This window comes from Sciurus carolinensis, chromosome 6, assembly GCF_902686445.1.
Source record: "Sciurus carolinensis chromosome 6, mSciCar1.2, whole genome shotgun sequence".
Classification (NCBI taxonomy): domain Eukaryota; kingdom Metazoa; phylum Chordata; class Mammalia; order Rodentia; family Sciuridae; genus Sciurus; species Sciurus carolinensis.
In genome coordinates, this window is record NC_062218.1 from 20,982,935 (window position 1) to 21,009,352 (window position 26,418).

The window sequence follows — 26,418 nt, forward strand, 5'->3', positions numbered from 1 at the left end:
GTTCCCTCAGAGTCTCTTTCTTCCTTTTTGCATGCCAGCATTCAATTTCTTTTGACTATACTCTCACCCTTTCTATTATCTAGAACTTCTGTATATTCTTTTCTTATCCCATTAAAAGTTACATCCTACATCCCTCTGCATCCTCTTTGTCCTCTATTAGAAACTGCAGACCTTATTGCAAATCTGTTTGCTATACTGAAGATAATAATTGAACTCATTCTGTCTATTATGACAATATTGTTAATGTTCTCATAGGGGCTATTTGGTCTAGGATTGCATACTGTCTAAATTGGGCACTGCTAATATTGATCTCTCCTTAAAGAAAAGGTTTTGGAACCCTATAGGGCCATTATAAGCCTATAGGGGGGAATCTGCAATACCCCAGATTTGCACTGCTAGAGGGGAAGATACATGAACAACATGAAAAAACAAGGGAAGAAAATGATCCAAACAAATCTAGATTCTACATTAATAGAATCCAATGACAGTATGGTAGAAGAAATGTCAGAAAAGGACCTCAGATTATACATGATTAAGATGATTCGTGAAGCAAAGGATGAGATAAGAGAGCAAATACAGGCAATGAATGATTATACCAATAAGCAGTTGAAAGAGCAACTGCAGGAAACAAAAAATCATTTCAACAAAGAGAGATTCTCAAAAAAAAAAATCAAACAAATGGAAATCCTTGATATCAAGGAAATAATAAACCAAATAAAAAACTCAATGGAAAGCATCACCAAAAGACTAGACCACTTGGAAGACAGAACCTCAGACAACGAAGACAAAATATTCAATCTTGAAAATAAAGTTGCCCAAACAGAGAAGATTGTAAGAAATCATGAACAGAATCTCCAAGAACTATGGGACATCATGAAAAGACCAAATTTAAGAATTATTGGGATTGAGGAAGGCACAGAGATACAACCAAAGGAATGAACAACCTATTCAATAAAATAATATCAGAAAATTTCCCAAAACTGAAGAATAAAACAGAAAATCAAATACAAGAGGCTTACAGAACACCAAACGCACAAAATCACAACAGATCCACACCAAGGCACATTATAATGAAAATTCCTAACATTCAAAATAATGATAGGATTTTGAAGGCCGTGAGAGAAAACATCAGATTACATATAGGGGGAGACCAATACAGATAGCAGCCGACTTCTCAACCCAGACCCTAAAAGCTAGAAGGGACTGGAACAACATATTTCAAGCTCTGAAAGAACATGGTTGCCAACCAAGAATCCTATACCCAGCAAAACTAACCTTCAGATTTGAAGATGAAATAAAATCCTTCCATGATAGACAAAAGTTAAAAGAATTTACAAATAGAAAGCCTGCGCTACAGAATGTTCTCAACAAAATATTCCATGAAGAGGAAATGAAAAACAATAATGTAGGTCAGCAAAGGGAGGAACTACCTTAAAGGAAAAACCAATCAAAGGAGAAACCAAGTCAAGTTAAAAACCAAAAATAAGCCCAAATGACTGGGAATACAAATCATATCTCAATAATAACCCTGAATGTTAATGGCCTAAACTCATCAATCAAAAAACATAGACTGGCAGAATGGATTAAAAAGAAAGACCCAACAATATGCTGCCTGCAAGAGACTCATCTCACAGAAAAAGACATCCACAGACTAAAGGTGAAAGGATGGGAAAAAACCTACCATGTACATGGACTCAGTAAAAAAGCAGGGGTTTCCATCCTTATATTAGATAAAGTGGACTTCAAGCCAAAGTTAGTCAGAAGGGATAAAGAAGGACATTTCATACTGCTTAAGGGAATCATAAATCAGGAAGACATAATGATTGTAAATATTTATGCCCCAAACAATGGTGCATCCCTGTACATCAAACAAATCCTTCTCAATGCCAGCAATCAAATAGACCAAAACACATTAATTCTGTCACCACTGGATAGATGATCCAAAAAAAAAAAAACCAAACAAAGAAACCATAGAACTCAATAACACAATCAATAACCTAGACTTAATAGACATATGTAGAATATTCCAATATTCCATCCATCAACAAGTGGATTCACTTTTTTCTCAGCAGTACATGGAACCTTCTTGAAAATAGACCATATGTTATGCCACAAAGCAGCCCTTAGGAAATGCAAAAAAATAAAGATACTGCCTTGTGTTCTATCAAATCATAATGGAATGAGAGTATAAATCAATGACAAAATAGAAAACAGAAATTACTCCAACACCTGGAGACTAAACAATATGCTATTGAATGAATCATGGATAACAGAAAACATCAGGGAGGAGACAAAAAAAATAATTGGAGGTCAATGAGAATAATGATACTACATATCAAAATCCGGGACACTATGAAAGTGGTACTAAGAGGAAAATTCATTGCATGGAGCGCATTCAAGAAAAGAATGAAAAGCCAACAGCTAAATGACCTAACATTACAGCTCAAAGTCCTAGAAAAAGAAGAACAGAATAACAGCAGAAGTAATAGAAGACAGAAAATAATTAAAATCAGAACTGAAATCAATGAAATTGAAACAAAAGAAACAATTCAAAAAATTGACAAAACAAAAAGTTGGTTCTTTGAAAAAGTAAACAAAATAGACAAACCCTTAGCCACACTAGCAAAGAGAAGAAGAGAGAAAACTCAAATTACCAAAATTCATGATGAAAAAGGAAGTCTCACAACAGACACCACTGAGATACATAACATAAGGAGAAGGTACTTTGAAAATCTGTATTCCAACAAAATAGAAACTACTGAAGACATTGACAAATTTCTAGAGACATATGCTCCCCCAAACTGAACCAGGAGGACATACACAATTTAAACAGATCACTATCAAGCAATGAAATAGAAGAAGCCATTAAAAACCTACCATCCAAGAAAAACCCAGGACCAGAGGGATTCTCAGCCAAGTTCTACAAGACCTTCAAAGAAGAACTCATTCCAATACTTCTCAAAGTATTCCAGGAAATAGAAAAGGAGGGCACTCTACCAAACTCATTCTATGAAGCTAATATCACCCTCATACCCAAACCAGGCAAAGACACATCAAGGAAAGAAAATTTTAGACCAATATCCTTGAGGAATATAGATGCAAAGATCCTTAACAAAATACTGGCAAACCATATCCAAAAACATATTAAGAAAATTGTGCACCACGATCAAGTGGGGTTCATCCCTGGAATGCAAGGATGGTTTAACATCCGTAAATCAATAAATGTAATCCATCATGTCAATAGACTTAAGGATAAGAATCATATGGTTATTTCAATTGACACAGAAAAGGTTTGACAAAATACAACATCCCTTCATACTCAAAACACTAGAAAAAATAGGGATAGTAGGAACAAACCTGAACATTGTTAAGGCTATTTATGCTAAGCCCATGGCCAACATCATTCTTAATGGAGAAAAACTGAAACCATTACCTTTAAAAATGGAACAAGACAGGGATGTCCTCTTTCACCACTTCTATTCAACATTGTCCTCAAAACTCTAGCCAGAGCAATTGGGCAGACTAAAAAAATTAAAGGGATACAAATAGGAAAAGAGGAACTTAAGCTGTCACTATTTGCTGATGACATGATTCTATATTTAGGGTTCAAAAAAACTCCTCCAGAAAACTTATAGACCTCATCAATGAATTCAGCAAAATAGCAGGTATAAAATCAACACGCATAAATCCAAAGCATTTTTATATGCAAGCGATGAAACATCTGAAAGGAAAATGAGGAAAACAACTCCATTTGCAATAGCCTCAAAGAAAATAATAAAATACTTGAGAATCAATCTAACCAAAGAGGTAAAAGATCTCTACAATGAAAACTACAAAATATTGAAGAAAGAAATTGAGGAAGACCTTAGAAGATGGAAAGATCTCACATGTTCTTGGATAGGAAGAATTAATATTGTCAAAATGGCCATACTACCAAATGTGCTATACAGATTCAATGCAATTCCAATTAAAATCCCAATGATGTACCTTACAGAAATAGAGCAAGTAATCTTGAAATTCATCTGGAAGAATAAGAAACCAGAATAGCAAAAGCAATCCTTAGCAGGAAGAGTGAAGCAGGGAGTATCACAATACCAGAACTTCAACTGTTCTACAAAGCAATAGTAAAAAAAAGGGCATGGTATTGGTACCAAAATAGAAAGGTAGATCAATGGTACAGAATAGAAGACATGGACACAAACCCAAATAAATACAATTTTCTCATACTAGACAAAGGTGCCAAAAATATGTGATGGAGAAAAGATAGCCTCTTGAACAAATGGTGCTGGGAAAACTGGAAAACCATATGCAGCAGAATGAAACTAAACCCCTATCTCTCACCCTGCACAAAACTCAACTCAAAATGGATCAAGGGCCTCAGAATCAGACTAGAAACCCTTCATCTTATACAAAAAAAGGTAGGTCCAAATCTTCAACTTGTTGGCTTAGGATCAGACTTCCTTAACAGGACTCCCATAGCACAAGAAATAAAACTAAGAATCAATAACTGGGATAGATTCAAACTAAATAGCTTTCTCTCAGCAAAGGAAACTATCAGCAATGCGAAGAGGGAACCTACAGAGTGGGAGAAAATCTTTGCCACTCATACTTCAGATAGAGAACTAATTTCCAGAATATATAAAGAACTCAAAAAACTCTATACCAAGAATACAAATAATCCAATCAACAAATGGACTAAGGAAATGAACAGACACTTCACAGAAGAAGATCTACAAGCAATCAACTAACATATGAAAAAATGTTCACCATCTTTAGTAATAAGAGAAATGCAAATCAAAACTACACTAAGATTCCATCTCACCCCAATTAGAATATTGATTATCAAGAATACAAGCAACAATAGGTGTTGGAGAGGCTGTGGGGAAAAAGGTACACTCATACATTGCTGGTCGGGTTGCAAAGTAGTGCAGCCACTCTGGAAAGCAGTGTGGAGAGTCCTCAGAAAGCCTGGAATGGAACCACCATTTGACCCAGTTATCCCACTCCTTGGCCTATACCCAAAGGACTTAAAATCAGCATACTACAGAGATAGAGCCACAACAATGTTCATAGCTGCTCAATTCACCATAGTCAGATTGTGGAACCAACCTAGATGTCCTTCAATTGATAAATGGATAAAGAAACTGTGGCATATATATACAATGGAATATTACTCATCCATAAAGAAGAATAAAATTATGGCATTTGCAGGCAAATGGATGAAATTGGAGAATATCATGCTAAGTGAGATAAGCCAATCTCAAAAAACCAAAGGACGAATGATCTCGCTGCTAAGCGGTTGATGACACATAATGGGGGTGGGAGGGGGGCAAGAATGGAGGAAGGAGGGACTGTATAGAGGGAAAAGAGGGATAGGAGGGGTGTGGGGGGGGAGAAAATAACAGAATGGATCAAACACCATTAAATGTATGATTAAACAAATGGTATGCCTCTGCTTCATGTACAGAGAAACAAGTTGTACCCCATTTGTTTACACTAAAAATAAATTTTAAAAATAAATAAATTGCAAATTATATATTCATATGTATATGTGCATTCACACTCAAAATGTTAATATCAAAAACTTAAAAATTCTAAAAGAAGAGTGCAAATAATTCTATTTTGTAAAAAAATGAATTAACTCCAAAAGAATTTTAGAGTTTTGAATACTAACCACAATGGGTCCAACTGATAATAGAAATTCCGAAATTTTGAATATCTTAACAATGTTTACTAAAGAAATTTCACTTTTATTCCCTATCAATGAAATTAAGTGAAAAATAATTTAGTTTTAAATAAACATGTTCATATGAAGAACACAAGTTTAGAAAGGCTGATGTGTAAAATTTTTTTTGCTAGCATAAATATTTTAAATATATATTTAAATTGATTTTTTAAAATGAAATATAGGCAATAATATGATTTCCAATTTAAAAATAATCTAAGAAAATGACCACATTTATGATGAATGTATACTTACTATTAAGGCAACACTCATATTAAATATGATATATATTTGTTAGAAGAAAAAGTAGGATCTTACCTCTTATACTTCAATTTCTATTTTATTGACAAGAAAGGGCTTTAAAAATAAGTTGCATCTAACTCATTTTAGCTGTAACTTGGAATTATAGCTGGTTCAAATATCTACCCAAAGACTTTTGCTTAATGCAAAAGCTCTCCATATTATCTTCCTCTTCATTACCTAGCATGATTTCCTTCATTATCTATTTATTTATATAATCATCACCTCATTTTTGCTAATTGTAATAGTAGTATGTACGTATATATAAACACACACACGCATATCCTGTGCTTATGTTGAAAACATTCAACCTAATTATATCATTGTTTGTGTTTAGATATATTGACTGCTCTAAGATGAATAAAATTAAACATTGAAGAGACCACTATATTAATATTCATCCTCCTCCTGAAAAATTGGTACTTATTTAGTGATATTTTATGCAAAGTACAACACATAAAGTCACAGGAAATTTGAGAAGCTACCATTGTCGCAACCTGTACGCAATTTATTCAGTTGTAACTGAACCTGTGAATAAGAATATGGAGAAAAGAAAGACCCACAAATAGAGAAAAAGCCAGAACTCGGTGGTTCAGCCAACCTCTGATGGAGGAAGACTGGCCATGAGGAAGCTCAGCACCTTTACATAAGTTTTACCATTAAAAGGTTTTTTGTGGGAAAGTTTCTTCAAAGCAAGCAGAGCTGAGGACATGAGTATGAGCAGCTGGATTACAACTACCAGCTTGCACCCATATCTTTCCATCCCTGAGCAGCTGGCTCCTGAACCTCAAGGTTAAGAACTGAACAGGTCTGTGACTGGCACAGAACCCCCTATTGAACAAGGCGTCACCATAGCAACTGGACTATCTCTTTGGCACCTTTGCCCCAAAAGTTCTCCAGAGGGGCATGGGCCTCTGTCCCAGGACAGTTCGAAACCTATAGTTCAGTCGCTGCTCCTGACATACCATAATATTTGTAAAAATAGGAGTCAAATATCCATTGAGTACATATCCTAGGGATATCTTTGTTACTTGGAAGTGAAGCAAATAGCATAACAGACATCAAAATAAAAGTGTTTAAGACTTGGAACACTAGTTCTGTGTTTTATTTTAACTATAAATGATTTATTCATGCCTATAATGTTCTTACATTTTTTAAATTTATTCACACCTATACTGTTCTAACAAGGCCAATTTTTCTTTATTCTAAAATGGCAAACGTGAATCTTCCTCCTTTTATCTATTGGTATATATTTAAATAAATATCAAACAAATATCCTAATAAAAGTCAGTGATCTAATCAAAGATCCACCTCATTTTCTTTTGTGAAACACAATCTGCATTTTAAAAATCTCCTCTGCAATTCATATATCAAAGAAAGTCAGTGAAGTTCTTATCTTAGAATTAATGACAAAAACACCATAATATTAGTTCTGACATCAATTGCTGCCTTTAGCAATGAATTTCAATTCAGTCAACCATTACTTTTATTTAATGAGAATAATTACTTCTGCAAACCTCAAATCCTAGAACCAAATGAAAAGAAAACAGAACTGGATGTAAAAAATAAAAATACCCTTGTGCTTAAAAAAAATAAAGTTTAAATCCCATTGTGTCCCAGTATCCCATAGATGGGATGTTCCAATGTCCCACCTAGGTTAGGTGTCTTATATATGGGACACTGTGACATAATGAGTTAAAAAAGCAAAGGAGAAAATATATTTGGTGTTCATGCAACAACTTAGTATTTTCTCCAGATGTCATGCTTGATCGCTTGTGCTGTGCTTACATTCCAAATGCTTTTCCTATCATCCCAATGTTCTTGTTTTTCTTTTTTTTTTTTTTAAATCATAAACAGTAGTCCCTCTTAGCTATGGTTTCTTTCCACAGTTTGAATTACATGTAGTCAATTGTGGTCCAGACATAATAAATGGAAATTCTAGGTATAAGCAATTTATAAATGTGAAGTGTTTTCACATTATAGCATTATAATTGTTTTATTTTATTCATTTTGTTCTTAATCACTCTAATTTATAAATTAAACTTTATAATATGTATGAATGAATAGGAAGAAACAGTATATTAGACTTCAAGTACTATCGAGGTTTCAGGCATCCATTGTGTGTCTTGAAGTGCACCTTTTATGGATAGAACAGGACTACTAGAATTTAATTCATTCTAGCAATTATCTATGAAAGTGAAGATTCATAAAAACATATCCAAAAACTATTAACAACCTGAAATAAAAGCATAGTTTCTTAATATTATTAATATCCACTATACTTACACCCATCAGTTTGTTCAATGAAAACACTGTGTAGAGTTATCCATGCTCTAGACATTTTCTGATTGCATCCTTGTAGAATTGTTAAATAAGTAGCTTTGTCATTATGTTACTTCAAAATTTCAACTCTACCCATAGACCTGATTAGACCTTTCCTTTTAATCCATTTTCTGCAGAATATGACAGACTGAATTGCAAACAACAGAAATGTATTTGACTCATTTCTGGAGGCTGGTAAATTTTAAAGCATAACACCAGCATTTGGTGAGGGTCTTCATGCTGCCTTGTAACTATTTGGAAGGACAAGTGAACACACAAGAGATGAAGAAAGGAAATTTAATCAAACTCACCCTCTTTATCAGGAACGAATCCTGCAAGAACAAACTTACTCCCCTGATTAATGGCCTTAATCCATTCATAAGACCAATGACCAGTTCACTTCTTAAAGAACTCACCTGTTAACCTTGTTGTGTTGGGGATTATGTTTCCAAAACATAAACTCTAGGGGCCATATTCACATCACAATGTTGCTCACTCCCTCCAGCTTGCTCTTGGGCTTCCCCAACCCTCTGTCCTCTACCCAGCCCCACCCCCCAAGGCAAGAGTGTTTCCAAAGTATTCTTTTTTAAATCAAGAGATACATAGTATTTAGTTGTCCATTTTATTAGGGAATTGCAAAAACATTACATTCCAAATTCATTCATTCATAAGAAAAAAATAGTCCATAAAAGACACATAAATCTAAAATATTTATGCATTTCAACATTTCAATTAATTGCACTGTTACTCTTCTTTATACTCAAATTGTTCCTTTGTTAACCTATAGAAACTTCTTTTACCTTCTGAACCTTTTGTTAGTGATCCTTGTTCTTAGATAGCTCCCTTACTTTCTCATACAAGTTATTTATAGATATCCAACCAATCCAGGATATTTTAATATTAAAATTTTTTCTATTAATAAGTATTCTAAGACAAGAGGCATAAGTCTGGAATCTCTTGAACCAACCAAGACAATCAATATAATTGATGTTGATTCACATGATCTTTAAAATTTTTCTAACAACCAGGAATTTTCTTTTTTTGTTATTTGTAAATTTTCACTAGTGTTATATTTGACATGTCAAGGACAATGCAATCAGTATAACTATTTGCACTATACCAGCATGGGTAAAGACAACGTTTATTTTTAAATGAATTACTATCCTAAGTCTCCACCCATCTGTCAAAGGGAAAGAAACTTATTTTATTCCTATCCAATGCCTATCCAATTCAAAACTGTCAGTCTGTGCTATTTCCCTGCCTTCCTTCCACCTTGTTATTCTCAAATGATAGTGCTAATTTCCTATGACTGTGTTATAAAGGACTTCCAGATTTTTATGATGCATAGCTCTGTCCTCTGTGGTTTTTTGATTCTGGGGTACTCTTGTAATGGGGCACAATTTAAGAAGAGACCGATGACCACTGAGAAGTCCAAATTTGAGAGTCTTTATCAAGTTGGTTGGCTGACTGTCTCACACAATGCCCCAAAAATGGCTATTGGGAGAGCAGCCCCGACCACAGTGTTGGAGGTGTTCTTATACCAAAATTCACATCGATCATAAGTGTCTGTTGCTATAATTCGAAATTACGGACTAACATCATGAAATCATCAGCAGAGGCAGAAGTGGGTCAAAATGACCCTACCTAGGTACAAACTAAAGAATGGTTACTAACATCCACACAATCGTGGCTGACGTCACCGTTCATGTGGTGCATTGTTTAGGAGAAATAGAAATCACAAAAGAACAATTTTTCATCACATAAGAATTGTCATTCTGTATTGCTAAACATGCCACGCTAAGTAAATGATGATGGATTCAGAGGCAGGGCTTTCCCATGGAGGAAGCTCATTTCCTACATTACATGGAGTCTCAGAGCAAAATGGAGTCTGTTTAGTCATTGCCCATACAGCCTGGCCTCTAATATTTCTATGGAGCCAAATCTGTCAGCCCATCACACTCTATCTTCCAAAAGCTTAAATGGATGATGGACATAATTTATGATTTAGTTTTCCCCAACTTCAACAGTCACATATTCCTCCTGATGTTCTCTGTTGTGACAAATTATCTGAAGTTATGTCCCACCCTCCATGCCCTGGGCAGAACACCCAGCTGTGTGCGTGCTTCAACATTTTTAAGAGGCTCCTTCTAAAGCTGGTTTTTTAGGCAGTTTCTAAGTCCTTTCTGGAAAATCCAGAGTGACACTAGACATAACTACATAGGTTTCAAACATCTACCCTCTCTGAGCATCCACATTTATTTGGATGTGATCATCTCAGGTTTATACAAAGATTCTCAAATGGAGATTGTACCTCACGGCCTTCTTCCCTGGGTTTGCTTCATAAGAAGTTACCTTTAAGAAGTGTGATGGGACTTCACACTTCTTAAAGTGTGAAGGGGACCGAAGGGGAAACTTCAGAGTTAGAAATCTGAAAGGTGTTTTAGCATAAGGATATTTTTCTCCCTTTGTGAACTGTTATAGAAATGAATGACTTACAGGATAAAAAAACTGCCAAATCAATTCCCAAAGTTAAATATGTTAAGGTAATGTAATCCCAAATGAAATGCCAATTACTTATCCTTTGGGGATTGACACAATGAGTTTAGCAATTTTATGAAAGAATATTTTCTGAGAGTATTTTTAAATGCATAGACGATAAAAGCAGGCCTATTTCAAATAGGTCAAATGTTGAAAACATATTGTATACCCACAGTGAAGAGGTTTCTTATCTCTCAATAAGGAGATTTCAGTACTGACTCAGGAACAGATAAATAAACCAATGGAAAATAATAGAATATCTCATAACATCTACTAATATATAGTCCCTTTCTATCTGAAGTATTTTATTGTTTTTCCCATATGAAGAAGAAATTTTAAAATGTGACTACTCTTCATACTTCATCCATTCCAGGAGTTAAAAATTTGAATGCAAATGTGGCTTAGTAGTTGAGTGCCCCTAAGTTCAATCCCCGGTACCAAAAAACCAAAACCAAAACCAAAAAAAAAAAAAACATGAAACAGTGTAGCACTTATCAGATTTAGGAGATCATGCATACATTATACAGATAATAGAATGTTTTATAAGCAAGCCAGAAAATCCAGTTTATAATAATATAGTCAATTAGAGACCACAAAAAATACATATTTTATAGCCCAGTGTCATCCATTAGAATTCTCTGAGTACAGGAAATGTTCTACATCTGATCTCACTATGATAACCAATAGCCACATGTTAAGTACTTGAATTGACAATCTGACTGAAATATCAAATCTGGCAAATGGCTTCTTTCTTGGAAAATACCCTTATGAGGATGATAACAGTATATTAATAAAAAAAATGGCATGTTATTCATCTAGAATCAATAAATGCTCATTTAAATTGGTAACTAATTTTATAACAAAATATTGTAAATGCAAATTACTTGAAAACATAATTCACAGCCAAGCATAGCAGCACATGTCTGTAATCACAGCCGCTCAGGAGGCTGTGGCAGAAGGATCACAAATTCAAAGCCAGCCACAGCAACTAGGCAAGACCCTAAGCAACTTAGGGAAACCCTGTCTCAAAATAAAAAAATAAATAAATAAATAAAAAGGGCTGGGGTTGTGGCTCAGTGGTTTAGCACCCCTGGGCTCAATTTTAGGTACCAAAAAGAAAACATAATTCACAGAAGAGCACATCTAGAAGGTAACTGATTAAATGCAGGGAGTATCAACCTTTATGGGATTCAAAAATGTCAATGTGAAGTAGTTATTAACTTTTCACTTATCAAAATTGAGTGGGAAAACAATAAAATAAAATGCATGTTAATATATAAACAGTAGGGATTAGAAAGAGGGATGTATTGGCAGTCATCTATTTTCTACAGAGTATTCAATACAACTTAGAAAGCAACCTGTTGTTAGGTGTTAACATGAACTTGAAGATAACCTTGACCCAGAAAGTGCAATAATTCCACTTCCAGGATTTCACCTCAAAAAGAAAAGCACAACCTAAAGTGGCAAATATAAAAAGCTATCTCCAGTACCAAGAAATCGAATAAAAGTAAAATATCATATGAAAGAGTGAATATTTATTATTACCAAATCTACTGAATTAATTGCAGGGACATTAATGTAATTTAAATCTGAGATTAATCACTACATAGAACGGGGAGGATTTCCATTAAGAAACTAGTTAAAGAAATAAGTGATGGTCAGAACTTTTTATTTAATACATTCCTATTTTTATAAAACAATGACAAAAATTGCTGCCTATGACTGTTAATAGTCTAGCTTTAATCCTGCCCACTGCAATATTTAAAAGAAGGTCTCACCCCTGGAGTTGATTTGCTTCTGGCAGGACTGTCTCTCAATCATCCTCTGCTCAAAACTCTCCCTTCACAATTATCTGCTGAAAGGCCATCTCAGGAATAAGTCTAATCATCAGATTTTTTCTAAAAAGTCACCAGGAAATATATCATTATACCCTCAACATTCTTGCTTCTTCAATCACTAAAGAATTTTTGTTCTCACCATACAACACATTTTATTCGGAACCTTTGCATCAAATGGATTTGCACATCTCTTATCCTGAAACTAAGACACTTCCTTCCCTGAAGCTCTATACTCAGAATTGCCCCCATATGATCTCTGGAATTTGGGGTCTGTAATTGGAGAAAACCACATATTTCAAGCTCTTCTTCAAAACTGTCTATACTTTCTTGCTCTAAACATTACTATTAAATGTCTTCTCAAGTGGTGGCTCTTTGTGTGTGTGTGTGTGTGTGTGTGTGTGTGTGTGTATACGCATGCACATAACTTAATACATCCACATGCCACTAAAATCTGAAGTTATTATAGACTTTTTTTAACCTTTTTTTTTTATTCACTTATTTTATGTGGTGCTGAGGATTGAACCCAGTGCTAGGCAAGTGCTCTACCACTGAGCTACAACTGCAGCCTTAAGACTTATTTTGCTTCCAGACTGTCAAAGTACTTGCTATGTAACTATATTTACATACCTACAGGTATGTAGATCTTTATGTGTTTGTATATTTATATTCTGTGTATACATGTGTGTCTGTGTATGTCTTGTAGGGGGGTATTTCTGGTCTTTTCACCTATTTTAGTGTATTCACTCTACTACCTAGTATCATTTCCTTACTCCAAAATAGTTTTGCTCTCAACTGGGTTCTCTGTGATTTTATTTGCAAATGTTCCATTTCCATATTTTATAAGTCCAAGAATATAGTTTTTTTTTTTAAAATATGAAGTATAATTTCTCATTCTTCTGGTTGTACATGATATAGAATCATTTCGATCATGCAGTCATATGTATATACATAGGGTAATAATGCCTGATCTATTCTAAGATCCTTCCTTCCCCTATATCTCTTTTTCTCCCTTCACTTCCATCTACCTAATCTAAAGCAATTCCCATTCTTCCCTAGCTGTGCCCCCTCCCCCTTATTATGAATTAGCATTAACATATCAGAGAAAATATTTAGCCTTTGGCTTTTGGGGATTGGCTTATTTCACTTAGTATGATATTCACCAGTTCCATCCATTTACTGGTCAATGCCATAATTTCTTTCTTCTTTAAGGCTGATTAATATTCCATTTTGTATATGTACCACATTTTCTTTATCCATTCATCTACTGAAGGACACCTAAGTTGGTTCCACAAGTCAGCAATTTTGAGTTGAGCTGCTATAAACATTGAAGTGGCTGCTTCATTGTAGTATGCGGATTTTAATTTCTTTGGGTATAACTGAGGAGTGGGTTGGCTGGGTCAAATTGTTGTTCCATTCCAAGTTTTCTGAGGAATCTCCATAGTGTTTTCCATAATGGTTGCACCAATTTGCAGTCCCACCAGCAGTGTATGAGTGGACCTTTTTCCACACATCCTTACCAACATTTATTGTTGCTTATATTCTTGGTAATTGCCATTCTGACTGGAGTGAGATGGAATCTCAGTATAATTTTGATTTGCATTTCTCTAATTGCTAGAGATGTTGAACATTATTTTCATATAATTGTTGATCAATTATATTTTTTCTATGAAGTGTCTGTTCCATTCCTTAGACCATTTATTGATTGGGTTATTTGGGTTTTTGTGGTGGTAAGTTTTTTTTATTTGTTTACATATTCTGGAGATTAATACTCTGAGATACATGTGATAAAATGTTTCTCCCATTTCGTAGGCTCTTTCTTTATGTTATTGATTGTTTCCTCTGCAGAGAAGCAGCCTTTCAGTTTGATGCCATCCCATTTATTGATTCTTGATTTTACTTCTTGTGCTTTAGGAATCTTATTAAGGAAGTCAGATCCAAGGCCAACTTGGTGAAGATTTGACTCTACTTTTTCTTCTATTAGTGTAGAGTCTTTTTTCTAGTGCCTAGGTCTTTGATCCACTTTGAGTTGAGTTTTGCCCAGGGTGAGAGATAAGGATTTAATTTTATTTTCTTACAGATGGATTTTCAATTCTCCCAGTACCATTTGTTGAATAGGCTTTCTTTTCTCCAGTGAATATTTTTGGTGCATTTGTCAAGTATAAGATAACTGAATTTATGTAGATTTTTCTCTGTGTCTTCTATACTGAACCATTGGTCTATTTGTCTGTTTTGGTGCCAATACCATGCCATTTTTGTTATTATGGCTCAGTAGTATGGTTTGAGGTCTGGTATTATGATGCCTCCTGCTTCACTTTTCTTGCTAAGACTGCTTTGGCTATTCCAGTATCTTATTTTTCCAAATGAATTTTATGATTGCTTTTTCTAGTTCTATTAAGAATGTCATTGGTATTTTCATAGGAAATGCATTAAATCTTCTAATGCTTCTGGTAGTATGGCCTTTTTGACAATATTAATTCTGCCTATCCAGGAGCATAGGAAGTCTTTCTATCTTCTAAAGTCTTCTTCAATTCTTTTTTTTTTTTTTTTTTTTTTTTGGCGGTGCTAGGGATCAAACCCAGGGCCTTGTGCTTGCAAGGTAAGCACTCTACCAACTGAGCTATCTCCCCAGCCCCAATTCTTTTCTTTACTGGTCTGTAGTTTTCATTGTAGAGTTCTTTCACCTCTTTACTTAGATTTATTCCCAAGTATTTTATTTTATTATTTTTTGAGGCTATTGCAACTGGGATAGTTTTCCTAATTTCTCTTGCAGTAGATTCATCACTGATATGTAGGAAAGCATTTGATTTATGGGTGTTGATTTTATATCCTGCTACTTCGCTGAATTCATTTATCAGTTGTAGAAGTATTCTGGTGGAATTTTTTAGATCTTCTACATATACAATCATATCAGCAAATAGTGATAGTTTGAGTGCTTATTTTCCTATTTGTATCCCTTTAATTTCATTCTCCTGTCTAATTTCTCCTGTTAGAGTTTCAAGGATGGTGTTGAATAGGAATAGTGATAGAGGACTGAAGTTTTGAGGAAATGCTTTCAATTTTCCTCCATTTAGAATGGTGTTGGGCTTAGATTTAGCATGTTATAGCTTTTAAAATGTTGACATATGTTCCTACTAAGACAAATTTTTCTAGTGTTTTGAACATGAAGGGGTGCAGTATTTTGTCAAATGCTTTTTCTGCATGTATTTAGATGATCATATGATTCTTGTCTTTAAGTCTATTGATATGATGAATTACATTTATTGACTTCCATATGTTGAACCAACCTTGCATCTCTGGGATGAACTCAACTTGATCATGGAGCACTATCTTTTTAATAAGTTTTAGTATGTGATTTCACAGGATTTTATTAAGAAATTTGCATCTATGTTCATCAGGGATATTGTTCTGAAGTTTTCTTTCTTGGATGTGTCTTTGGTTTTTGTATCAGGGTGATATTAGCCTCATAGAATGAGTTTGAAGGGTCCCCTCCTTTTCTATTTCATACAATACTTTGAGGAGTGTTGGTGTTAATTCTTCTTTAAATTTCATGTAGAATTTGGCTAAAAATCTGTCTGGTTCTGGGCTTTTCTTGATTGGTATGTTTTTGATTGCATCTTCTATTTCATTGCTTAAAATTTATTTGTATAAATTATGTACTTCTTGATTCAGTTTGGATTGGTCATATGTCTCTATAAATTCATCGATGTCTGTAAGATTTTTTATTTTATTGGAGTATAAATATTCAAAATAGTTTCTAATTTTCTTCTGTATTTTATTAGTATTCACTCTGATATTTCCTTTTTTTATCATGTATTTTAGTAATTTGAGTTCTCTCTCTCTCTCTCTTCATTAGCATGGCTAGTGGTTTATCAGTTTTATTTATGTTTCCAAAGAGTCAACTTTTTGTTTTGTCAGTTTTTTGAATTCTTTCTTTTTTTCATTTTAATTGTTTCCTATCTTCTGCTTTTGGTGTTGCTTTGTTCTTTTTCTAGAGCTTTGAGATGTAATGTTAGGTTATTTATTTGTTGCTGTTTTATTCTTTTAACGAAGGAGCTCAATGCAATAAACTTTCCTCTTAGTGTGATATACAATATAGTTTTAGTTAATTTGTCTTTAAGCAGCCAAAAGACGGAAGAATAAGAACTGTGCATTTCATGAGAATTTTTATTAAGGAACTAGTTAAAAAAATTAGTACTGGTCAGAAATTTATATTTAATATATTCCTATTTTTATGAAACAATGACAAATATTATTGCCTATGACTGTTAATAGTCTAGCTTTACTACTGCCCACTGTAATATTTAAAAGAAAGTATCACCCCTGGAGACTGATTTGCTTCTGGCAGGACTGTCTCTCGACCATGCCCTGACCAAAGCCCAAAGCCTAAATTTTTTGATGTTTACTTTTATTCCCTGCAACCCCAATCTGGACACTAGACAGATCTGCCACTCAGACCTGCCAACCAGCATCTGAGCATTGGAAACACACACACACACACACACACACACACACACACACACACACAGGAGTCTGCCTCTGGACAAGCAACTAGGAATAAGGTCAATAGAGACCTAACCAGGGGACCCATCTACCACCACCTATACCCAGTGGCAGGAACAGCACCAGTGAATGCCACAGAATGACTCATCTATCACTCAACACCTCTGGTAAACACAGAACTGATAAGACCAAATCCCAGTTCCAATAGGTCCAGATTGCCTCTTCTTCCTCCACCAACAGTAGAAAGTAAACTCTGAGTTCTCGACTAGGGGCTGTTGGCTGTCCACTTAGGTGCCACCTTCCCCCAAGAGCACCAGCAAAGCTGAAATAAAATAATCTGGCAGTCTGGGTCAATATCTAATTTTTTTTTTTAGCAATCACCCATGTGATCTGAGCATATAGTTATGGTAAAAGAAAAAAAAAATATTAAATCACCAATAAGGCAGAAAGAACATCTGGTTCTCTCTAGATCCTGATTCAGGGAAAATTTAGAAAATGAAGCAGAATATTTAGAGATCAAACACATAAAAGTAAAGAACTATAAAACACTTTTTGTCTACCATGCCTAAAAGGTAAGAATATTTTAGCAAAGTGCTTTTGATCTGCTTGAATAAAGAAACAAAATGCAAGTTTTCTGCTACCTTAAGCCAAAAACTTTTTAATATTTGTATTTAACTCTCATTACTACTAGTAATACTTTCATAAAAACACTTTCTCGCTACCATGATAATAATTTGGTGCAAAAATATTAAATGATCAAATATGAATTGAAACATGACAATATGCACTGATATAACCCTGTTTTCCTCCCCAATATTTGTTTTGAGAGAAATAAAAAGCGAGGAAGCAAGTAGGAGAATGTCTGTCATTCTTTGCATCTCTCTACCCACCTACCTAGCAAACACACTGGGGTTGGAGGACAGCAACCAGCATTTCAAATTTATCCTATTGCTCTTTTTCTTTAAATTAAAGAGATTTTGATGTAAAATTTATGAGCTACAATTTCTCTGAGATTTGTTATTTTGTCATTTTTTACATATATTTTTGGAATTTATAGTTTAATCCATTCATGCTGGAGAATATTTACCAGTTACTTAATGGGAGCAGAATCAGTTTCAGTGGAAGTGGGATTCCATATTTTACCACATTCATTTCTGTAATTTTTCATTCCATGAATATTTTCTTGTTCTTTTCTCTTTTTGAGAATAAGTTGCTTCATTTTCTAAAAAATCCTAAAATGAAATTCAAGTTTAAGAGATTGTAAGATTTTCTGATGACTCTCCATAAGGCAACTTTCTTGTGAGGTGTGATTTGCTCTCTTTCATCTGAAATCTTCAAATTTAAGTAATATTATACAGAAAATGGACTTCTTACGTTGATAGGAATGTAAAGTACCGAATGCTGTTAATATGTCATATTTTGAAACTTGTTTTCTTGTATGTTCAAGCTATATTATGTTATCTTGTTTTAAAATTCTATTATGTTTTGCTTTTTTTAGATTTTAGGTCTTTTATTTATTTATTTGCATTTTCTATTTTCCACTTAAAGCCTAGTCTAAGATGAATAGCCAAACTTAGCAAGCATGGTGAACAGTAGTGGTTCATGTTTTTGACATTAATAGAAATTTTTATTTCCATAATGCATCTTTGAATTTATTTTATTTCTAACAATAAATTTCTATGAAGTATTTCTTCTATTTTTAGGTTTCTAAGTCTTTATGTAGGAAAGACTTTGAAATTTAATCAATGATTTTGTCATGTACTGAAAATAATATGTGGAGATGAAAAATGAAGAGCTGTAAGAAACTAAGTACTCAGTGGGATATGATTTTCTGATTCTTTATGTAGACCTTTCCACTTCTATTCATAGGCAGAATCAAAGGTGACAATCATGTCTTATCTTTTTTTTTTTGTCTTCATAATTATACAGTGTTACATAAAGGTTGGGGAAGTGTCCTATCACTGAGTATATGGTAAAACTATACATATAATAGAGGGAACCAATGACTTTTAAAAGAGATGTAAATTTAAGTATCTTTTAATTCCTGTGATACAATTTTGAATAATTGAAAATTTTTGTTACTTATTGAGTCAATTTCATCAAATTTTATTTTTCTTCAAAATCATTGTTTACCTGATATTTTAAATATATTGTTGTATGTATGTGTGCACAAATGAATTAAAACCACTCAGTATATACAATTATTTTTAATTGTGAATAGGCTAATTTGTGCAATACTTAAATAGCCCTTTAATAGTCTTGCTAAGATTCGTCATATTATTGATATTTACCAAAGAAAGTTTTTAATAATAAAGTTTGATGTTTTTCTATTTCTCACATCTGTATTTATTAAATTGGCATATCAGGTGATTACCCCAATAAAATTATCTACTGTTCTGTGTAACTTATAAATAAGCATAGATTTGGTAAAAACAAAATAATAGTAAAACTATATCTATTTTATAAATATATTGGGAGGTATAGGGCCCAACTATACTGATATGGACCTATAAATATTCCATCAAACTATCTTAGTATTGAAATATATTAATCTTTTTCAAATGTTACTATTTTATATATTACATATTAGTGGTATATAGCTTAACATAGACTGTATAAATATATTTCTACTTATATTACCCTCATTTTGTTTGTGTATTTCCTATCTCTCATATAGCTAGGAAAAACTTTTCAACTCTATTACATACTAATTTAGCTGACTCAGTAAAAAAATCTTCTAAAAAAAGGAACAGAATAAATTAGGAAAAGTCTTTCAAATATAAAAGGAACAGAATAAATTATGTTTCTCTGGTATGTTCTTAAAACTGAAATGACCAATTATTCAAGGCCAGTTGCTAACTAATTTAATGATAATAGAAATTACCCCTTAAGAATTAATTTTTTCAGACACAAAAATTTTATTGACACAAAAAATGTATGCTCCTCTGTCCTCCTGAAAACATAAGAGAGGAAATACAGCTTATTGAGAGATAAAGAGATGACAGAAAGTGGAATAATAATGAAGTGGAGGAATCAAGTGAAAAATGGTAAATTAAAAGACTAAGTTCTCCATTTAATAGGCAAAACCAGATCAAAGCATATAAAACCCTTTTAGCAAATAAAAGAGTGATAAATCAAAGCTTGAAATGCAGAAATAATAATGTCAGCTAGTTTAGAAGAGAATTCATGTTGAGATAGGTTAAAAATACTGCCATTCAAAATATATTTTTAAAAGAGAGGAAAGTTTAATACTTTATATAATTCAAACCTACAAAAATATATGAATACATCAGGAGAATCAATTTGAAACTCAATTTCTCCTCTAATCATAAAGTGGAAAATGTCCTTTTGTTTGAAATGTTCTTCACTTGGTATACCAAGATATTATAGGAAGCTAAAAGCAAAAATATTTAAGAGATTATGGTAATGACATTTGGAATAGCATAAAGAAATGATAGGATTATCATGAATAAAAAATGTCATGAACTATACTTGGAATTCTACCTCATATTTCATGTGAGTGTTTTATGATAGCAAAGTACACTTTAAAAGGAATATTTGAGGGGCTGAACTTGATTAGAATTGTAACAGAAAAATTTTTGACAGATTCTGTTTTTGAGTACTGATTTTCTTCCATTTACAGTTACATTTATGCATATAATTTTCCTTTGAATCTATTCCTTAGCTGTCAACTAAGCAATTCTTTTTGTGTATTACAGCAATCCCAAATGATTGAGATAAAAATCAAATGTGATACATAAAAACATAAAGAAACCAAATCAATTAGGCTGTGTCCACGTTTGTTATAGAGTTAAAGAAAATAGACTGAGATTTTAAACTAAAATGAAACAGCTCATTATAATTTTTTTCTTCATATGCATGTGTAATATGTGTATAGGCATTTTGAAATAAATGTATGATTGAAAATGTAATACATTTTCATTGATATATGTCTTTATTCTTCATATAATATTCTCTAAACCTTTCAGAAATTAACCCTTTTTAGCACTAGTAAGTGTGAATTTGCTTTTCATTTTTGATGGGTATAATTTACAAATGAACCAGTTAAATTATTAAAATTTGTAAATACTATTAAAAAAACTCTCAATTTTAGTTAGGAGAATTCATCCATAAGATACAGTATCTCTGAGCAAAAGAAAAAACATAAATAATATCATTCTGTTTAAAAGTACGTCTCTTCTAAACAACAACAAAAAAAATGTAAGCCAGGATCTATTTTTTATAGAGAGTTAATTGAAAATGTAAATATCCTTTCTTCCTAGAAAGCCAAGATTTTTAGAATCTTAAAGCTTTAATATTTCCATCTTAAGATGAATTTCCATTAGGGAGTTAAAATAATGGCAGTGTAGGAAGTCTAGCTGAAACATGTAAAACATGAACAGTACATACTTTTTCTTTTAATGTTTTGAAGTATGAATGCCTTTAATACCAGACATAAAAGTCTTTGTTGAGGGAACTCAAATAAATAAAACATCACTTGCTTTCAAAGATTTCACAATCAAGAAGGAGTTGTAAACCAAAACTATATACATTAAGAAATGCTTTAGAATATTTAACAAATATGTGACAAACTTGATCACAAGCCCAAAAATTTGAAACAAGGGGTGACACATGAAATCTCTACCACATCACAGACCATATCCAGATACAAAATAAAAGAGGAATAGGTCACTATAGAGATTTATTTTAGTTTTAATCTTCCAAATTTTTCACAATTTTTTTTTATACCAGTCACAGCAGGAACTCGTTTATTGAGGAAGTCACACAGCTTTTATGTAGGGTGGGGGCTAGGCGGGAACCATTCAGCTTAAAGGTCAGCAAGGCATGGGAGGTTCATGCAGGTGAGAGTTCCATAGGACTATATGGCAAGCACGAGCTGATCACGTTGGCGGATGTGTTCTTAACCAATCCCTGATGGTGGTCCAATTCATCGTCACCAATCCTTGAAACTGCCTTTGAGGCCCTGATCCTGCTCACCCACCAGGAAGTAAGGTGTCAGCCTGAGTTAGTTTACATGTCATTAGTCCCAACATATCACCCTTTTTTTGTTTTATATTAAGGGTGTGTCTGTCTTAGGTTGCCCCTGGGAGGGTCTTACCTGTCATGGACCATCACCCTAGCAGTTTGGGGGTCCGCCTTACTCGAAGGTGTGCCTATCTTAGGTTGTCCTCCTCTGAGGATCTGAGGATCTTACCCGTCATTGATTACCACCTTAGCACTTCAGGTGGGCCCCTCAGGAGGAGCAGGGCTTAAGGAGAGACACTTAGATTCCAGTGTCTTGATATGAGTGATCCATGATCCCATAGGGCTCCCAATCATCATCATGAATGGCGGTATAATGCTGTCGGACCACCATGAGCTGTACAGACTTAGCCTGGCTTTTCAGTAAATGGATAAGCTTATTGATTATGCAAGACCCAAAGGTGAACACAAGGATAATGGTGATTAGCAGTCCTATAAGCGGGAGGAGGTAGGGGAGCCACCCATGTAACCCAGTCCAGAGGAAATCGAGTGCAGTTCGCTCCTACGATGTTCCAATCTTCCTGTAGGTTTTTGATTTTATCTTGTACAATGCCAGAGTGGTTGGAGTAGAAACAGCACTCTTCACCAAGGAACAGGCAATGCCCTCCTTCCTTCACCATTAGAAGATCCAAACCATGATGATTTTGCAGGACTACAGCAGCCAAGGAATCAAGTTGAGCCTGTAGATCTAAGATGGTAGAGCTGCAAAGTGCAATGTTAGGAGCTCTGTGTAGCTCTCAAGGAAGACCACTGTCCATAGTCATGAGGTCAGAGACCCTAAACTTAATCACTGTTGTCCCATTTTTGCTATTGCGCATTACACTCTTTCTTAAATGTCATTTTAAGCAGTTTACATGTAGACCCCTGAGTCTACATGAACATTAGTTAACACAATTTAATATATCTAAAACATGAATTAAAGAAAGGCTGAGAGAGCTTTTAACTTTCCTTTTGTGTGGCAAAATGTTTTTATGTTTCACAATATTAACCTTTAAACAAATCAGGCTCTAACCTTTAGAAATATATTTACACTTAAAATTTTCTCAGTGTAAAAAGTAACAAATTTTATATATACCCTATTGATAACAGGTCCTATAATAGGACATTAAATGATAGAAATAAATCCCCAATAAAATTTACCCTTTATAAGTTTAAAATTACCATTACAGACAAGTTTAATCTGGAGAATAGCAGCTTGTTAAATTCCCTGCTTTAAAAACTTGTATACCTGGAAAATATGAACACATTTAATATACAAAGAGTGACCATTTCACAATTACCTTGACATTTTTATCTTACCAAATTTAGTTTTTTAAAGAAAAATTTAGACTCTGTAACATAGTGCAATACTCTAACAGTTGTTTAACCATAATTGTATACCCCAATTTTTAAGACTAATTGTTCTAAAGAATAAAACTTAATAGACACAAAGTTAAGAGTAAATTAGTGTTTCTAAGAAATCCTTGTTATTTTACCATGTCATTTTACCATATAGATTAAACTTTGGTTTATATTAGAACATTAGTATTTCACCTTAGGAAAAACCTTAAATAGCTTTAACTGTTTCACATACATACAACCTACTTAGTTATATGCAAACTTGTTGAAATTTGCCCTTTACTTACATAGACTTTCTTAGCACTTACTTAGACCTTCATGTATTTCATCACACAAGCACTTTCTTATCAAGAAACATTTCCTTTTCCCTTTTACTAAATATATTTCCATACCCAGAACCTTTTATTTTCTCTTTCCTGTTGACCCCTTTTTGTTCACATTCTGAAACAACTCTTATGAAATTTCTGAATTTAGATAAATTACTCTATTTTAACAAGATTAAATATTCTGTTATTTATAGTACTCTAATTGAAACACAGTTGAAACTTTTAGAACCCTTTGTGTATAGAATTGTACCTGTTACGACATAACTCTTAGTAACCTTGTTTTTAGTTTAGTGATGACACAAAACAATTTTCTCTACACATTTGAGTAATACCATGCATGTCAACTCTAATTCACTTATTTTATAAAAAACAAAATATCAGACAAGTGTCCTAAACAGTATTTGCCATCTTTTTCTTGTTAAAGGAAAGTCCTAGAAAAATTGATGTTAGATATTTTATTAACATCAACATTTTATTAGTTTGACCACCTAGAGACTTGCGAGTTATTTTCAAGACATTTTACTTCTATTATTTTATCCAATATAAATTGAACCTTTTTAAATCACGTGAATTAAAAGTATTTGGATCCATTTCTAAATTTTAATTTTAGGAGCGCTTAGTTTTGACACAGACAAAACATGACATCAGACAGCATGACATACACATAACACAAAATCAAAGACCTTGAAACTTTATAGGTGAATCTCCATTGCAATGTAACAGATGTTCAAAAACTCTAGTTAAATAAAAAAAATAGAACTGATCAAAAAAGTTATGAGTTCAAAAAAAAATGTAGAATTAAAAAAAAACAAGAGTCCTGGAAAAATGATATGGCTGTTAAGTACTTTAGTAAAGTACCATAAAATTCACTTTTGCTGGAGTTCAGGTAAGACTCTTTTTGCTCTCTTTTTTTTTTTTTTTCTTGCATTTGAGACCGGTCTCCTACTGAGTCTTCTAGCTTCCTCCATTTACATTTCAATGTATACCTTGACTGAGATCAGGATCTGAAAGGGACTAAAATGTTCTAGCAGAAACTTGATGCCTAGGGCATTTTAACCCTTATTCCTGGTTAGTAATCAATTATCTCCCAATACTTGTGGGGAATGGGGCTACTATATCATACTCCTTACTAGGACATGCCACTGATGGTTGGGCTGGTTACTCCCTCCACACTGGTGTATGTGGGACCTCATGGCAGGAGGACTAGGTGGGCTGGGTGGGGCAAAGTTGGAGGAGGAGGAGGAATTAAGAGGGGGAGAAGGAGTTTGCAGGAAGAGCAGAGAAGCGCAAGAAAGAAGAGACTTGAAGATAAGGAATCCCTTTCCATCTGCCCGCTCGCTTGCGGAAGCTGTGTGCCAATATCTTTGGTAGCCACAATCCACCTTCCCATGGAGCGATTTTTCATCCCTGCACAGGCCAATTTGTGATCTGAAGTTATTCCTTCCCAAACTAACATTTTAACATTTACCAGGAAGGTCATACAGGGAGTGGGGAGGTTAGAGTCTGTGAGTTCTTGCCCAGTATCATAAAATGGTCACTGGGAAGATTTCCCGCCATCCAGAAGGAGGAGGGTGAGGGCTTTCATTGGAGTCTGATGTGGCCCTAGAATACAAAATGGCAGCAATGAGCCTCCCTGGGGCGGTAGTGGGCCCTCTCTATGTGTAGAGGCTGGTTGCCCTCGTGGTTCCTCAACCTTGGGAGGAGTGGATGGAGATGGATTGGGTTCCTCATTAAAGGTCTCCCAAGGTTGTTTACTATGTGGCAAGTTTCTGGAAGGAGATGCAATGGGAGGAGTTGGCGGTTCTTTAGACAGCGACTCTTTGGGGAGAAACTTGGAGTCCCATTTGGGTGGTCCTGGAGAGAAGCAGGCCTTAAGGGCAGATAATGTAGGGCAGACTCCTAATGGGGGACTCTCCCCTAAACTGATTTCCCTCTTCCTAACAAGTTGTTCTACACGATCCCATGTGGACCAGTCAAAAAGATTAGCGGCGGGAAGCCAAGGGGCCACCCATGTAAAGGTGTCCCAGGCTTTTTCCACCTGTGTATCAGACCACTCAAGGCAGCTACTCTTCAGCATGAGTCTAAGAGCTGAGAGTGCAGGGTCACCATGTGTGGTGTGTGTTTGCCCCATCTTTTCAGGGATGCCCTTACCTTGGAACTCGCTTGACCCGATCTGCCGGTACTTTTGGTTTCGAAGCTGCCTCTTTGTTTTGGCTGCGGATCAGCCTTGAGGGGCCCCATGTTGGGCACCAGATGTCAGGGTCTTAAGCCCCCTTGCTCTTCTCAACAAGTGACAAGGGAAGGGGACACTCCCCAACAAGGTCAGACCAGGATAGGTAGGGCCGGCTGACCGCCCGCTCCCAGCCCTCCGGGCGGAGGACAATCAGACGCGTCAGGGAGACCAGTCACAGCAGGAACTCTCACAATTTCTTAATGGAAAGAAATTTAAGTGTCACAATTCTTACTTTGTGTCCTTAATGAGAAATAT

General features: G+C 34.4%; 1 pseudogene; it reads right to left on the reverse strand.

Moving 5' to 3' along the window:
- Positions 1-26,171, reverse strand: part of LOC124986994 (elongation factor 1-alpha 1-like) — a 78,631-nt pseudogene extending 52,460 nt beyond the window's left edge.
- Positions 26,172-26,418: the final 247 nt, after the last annotated feature.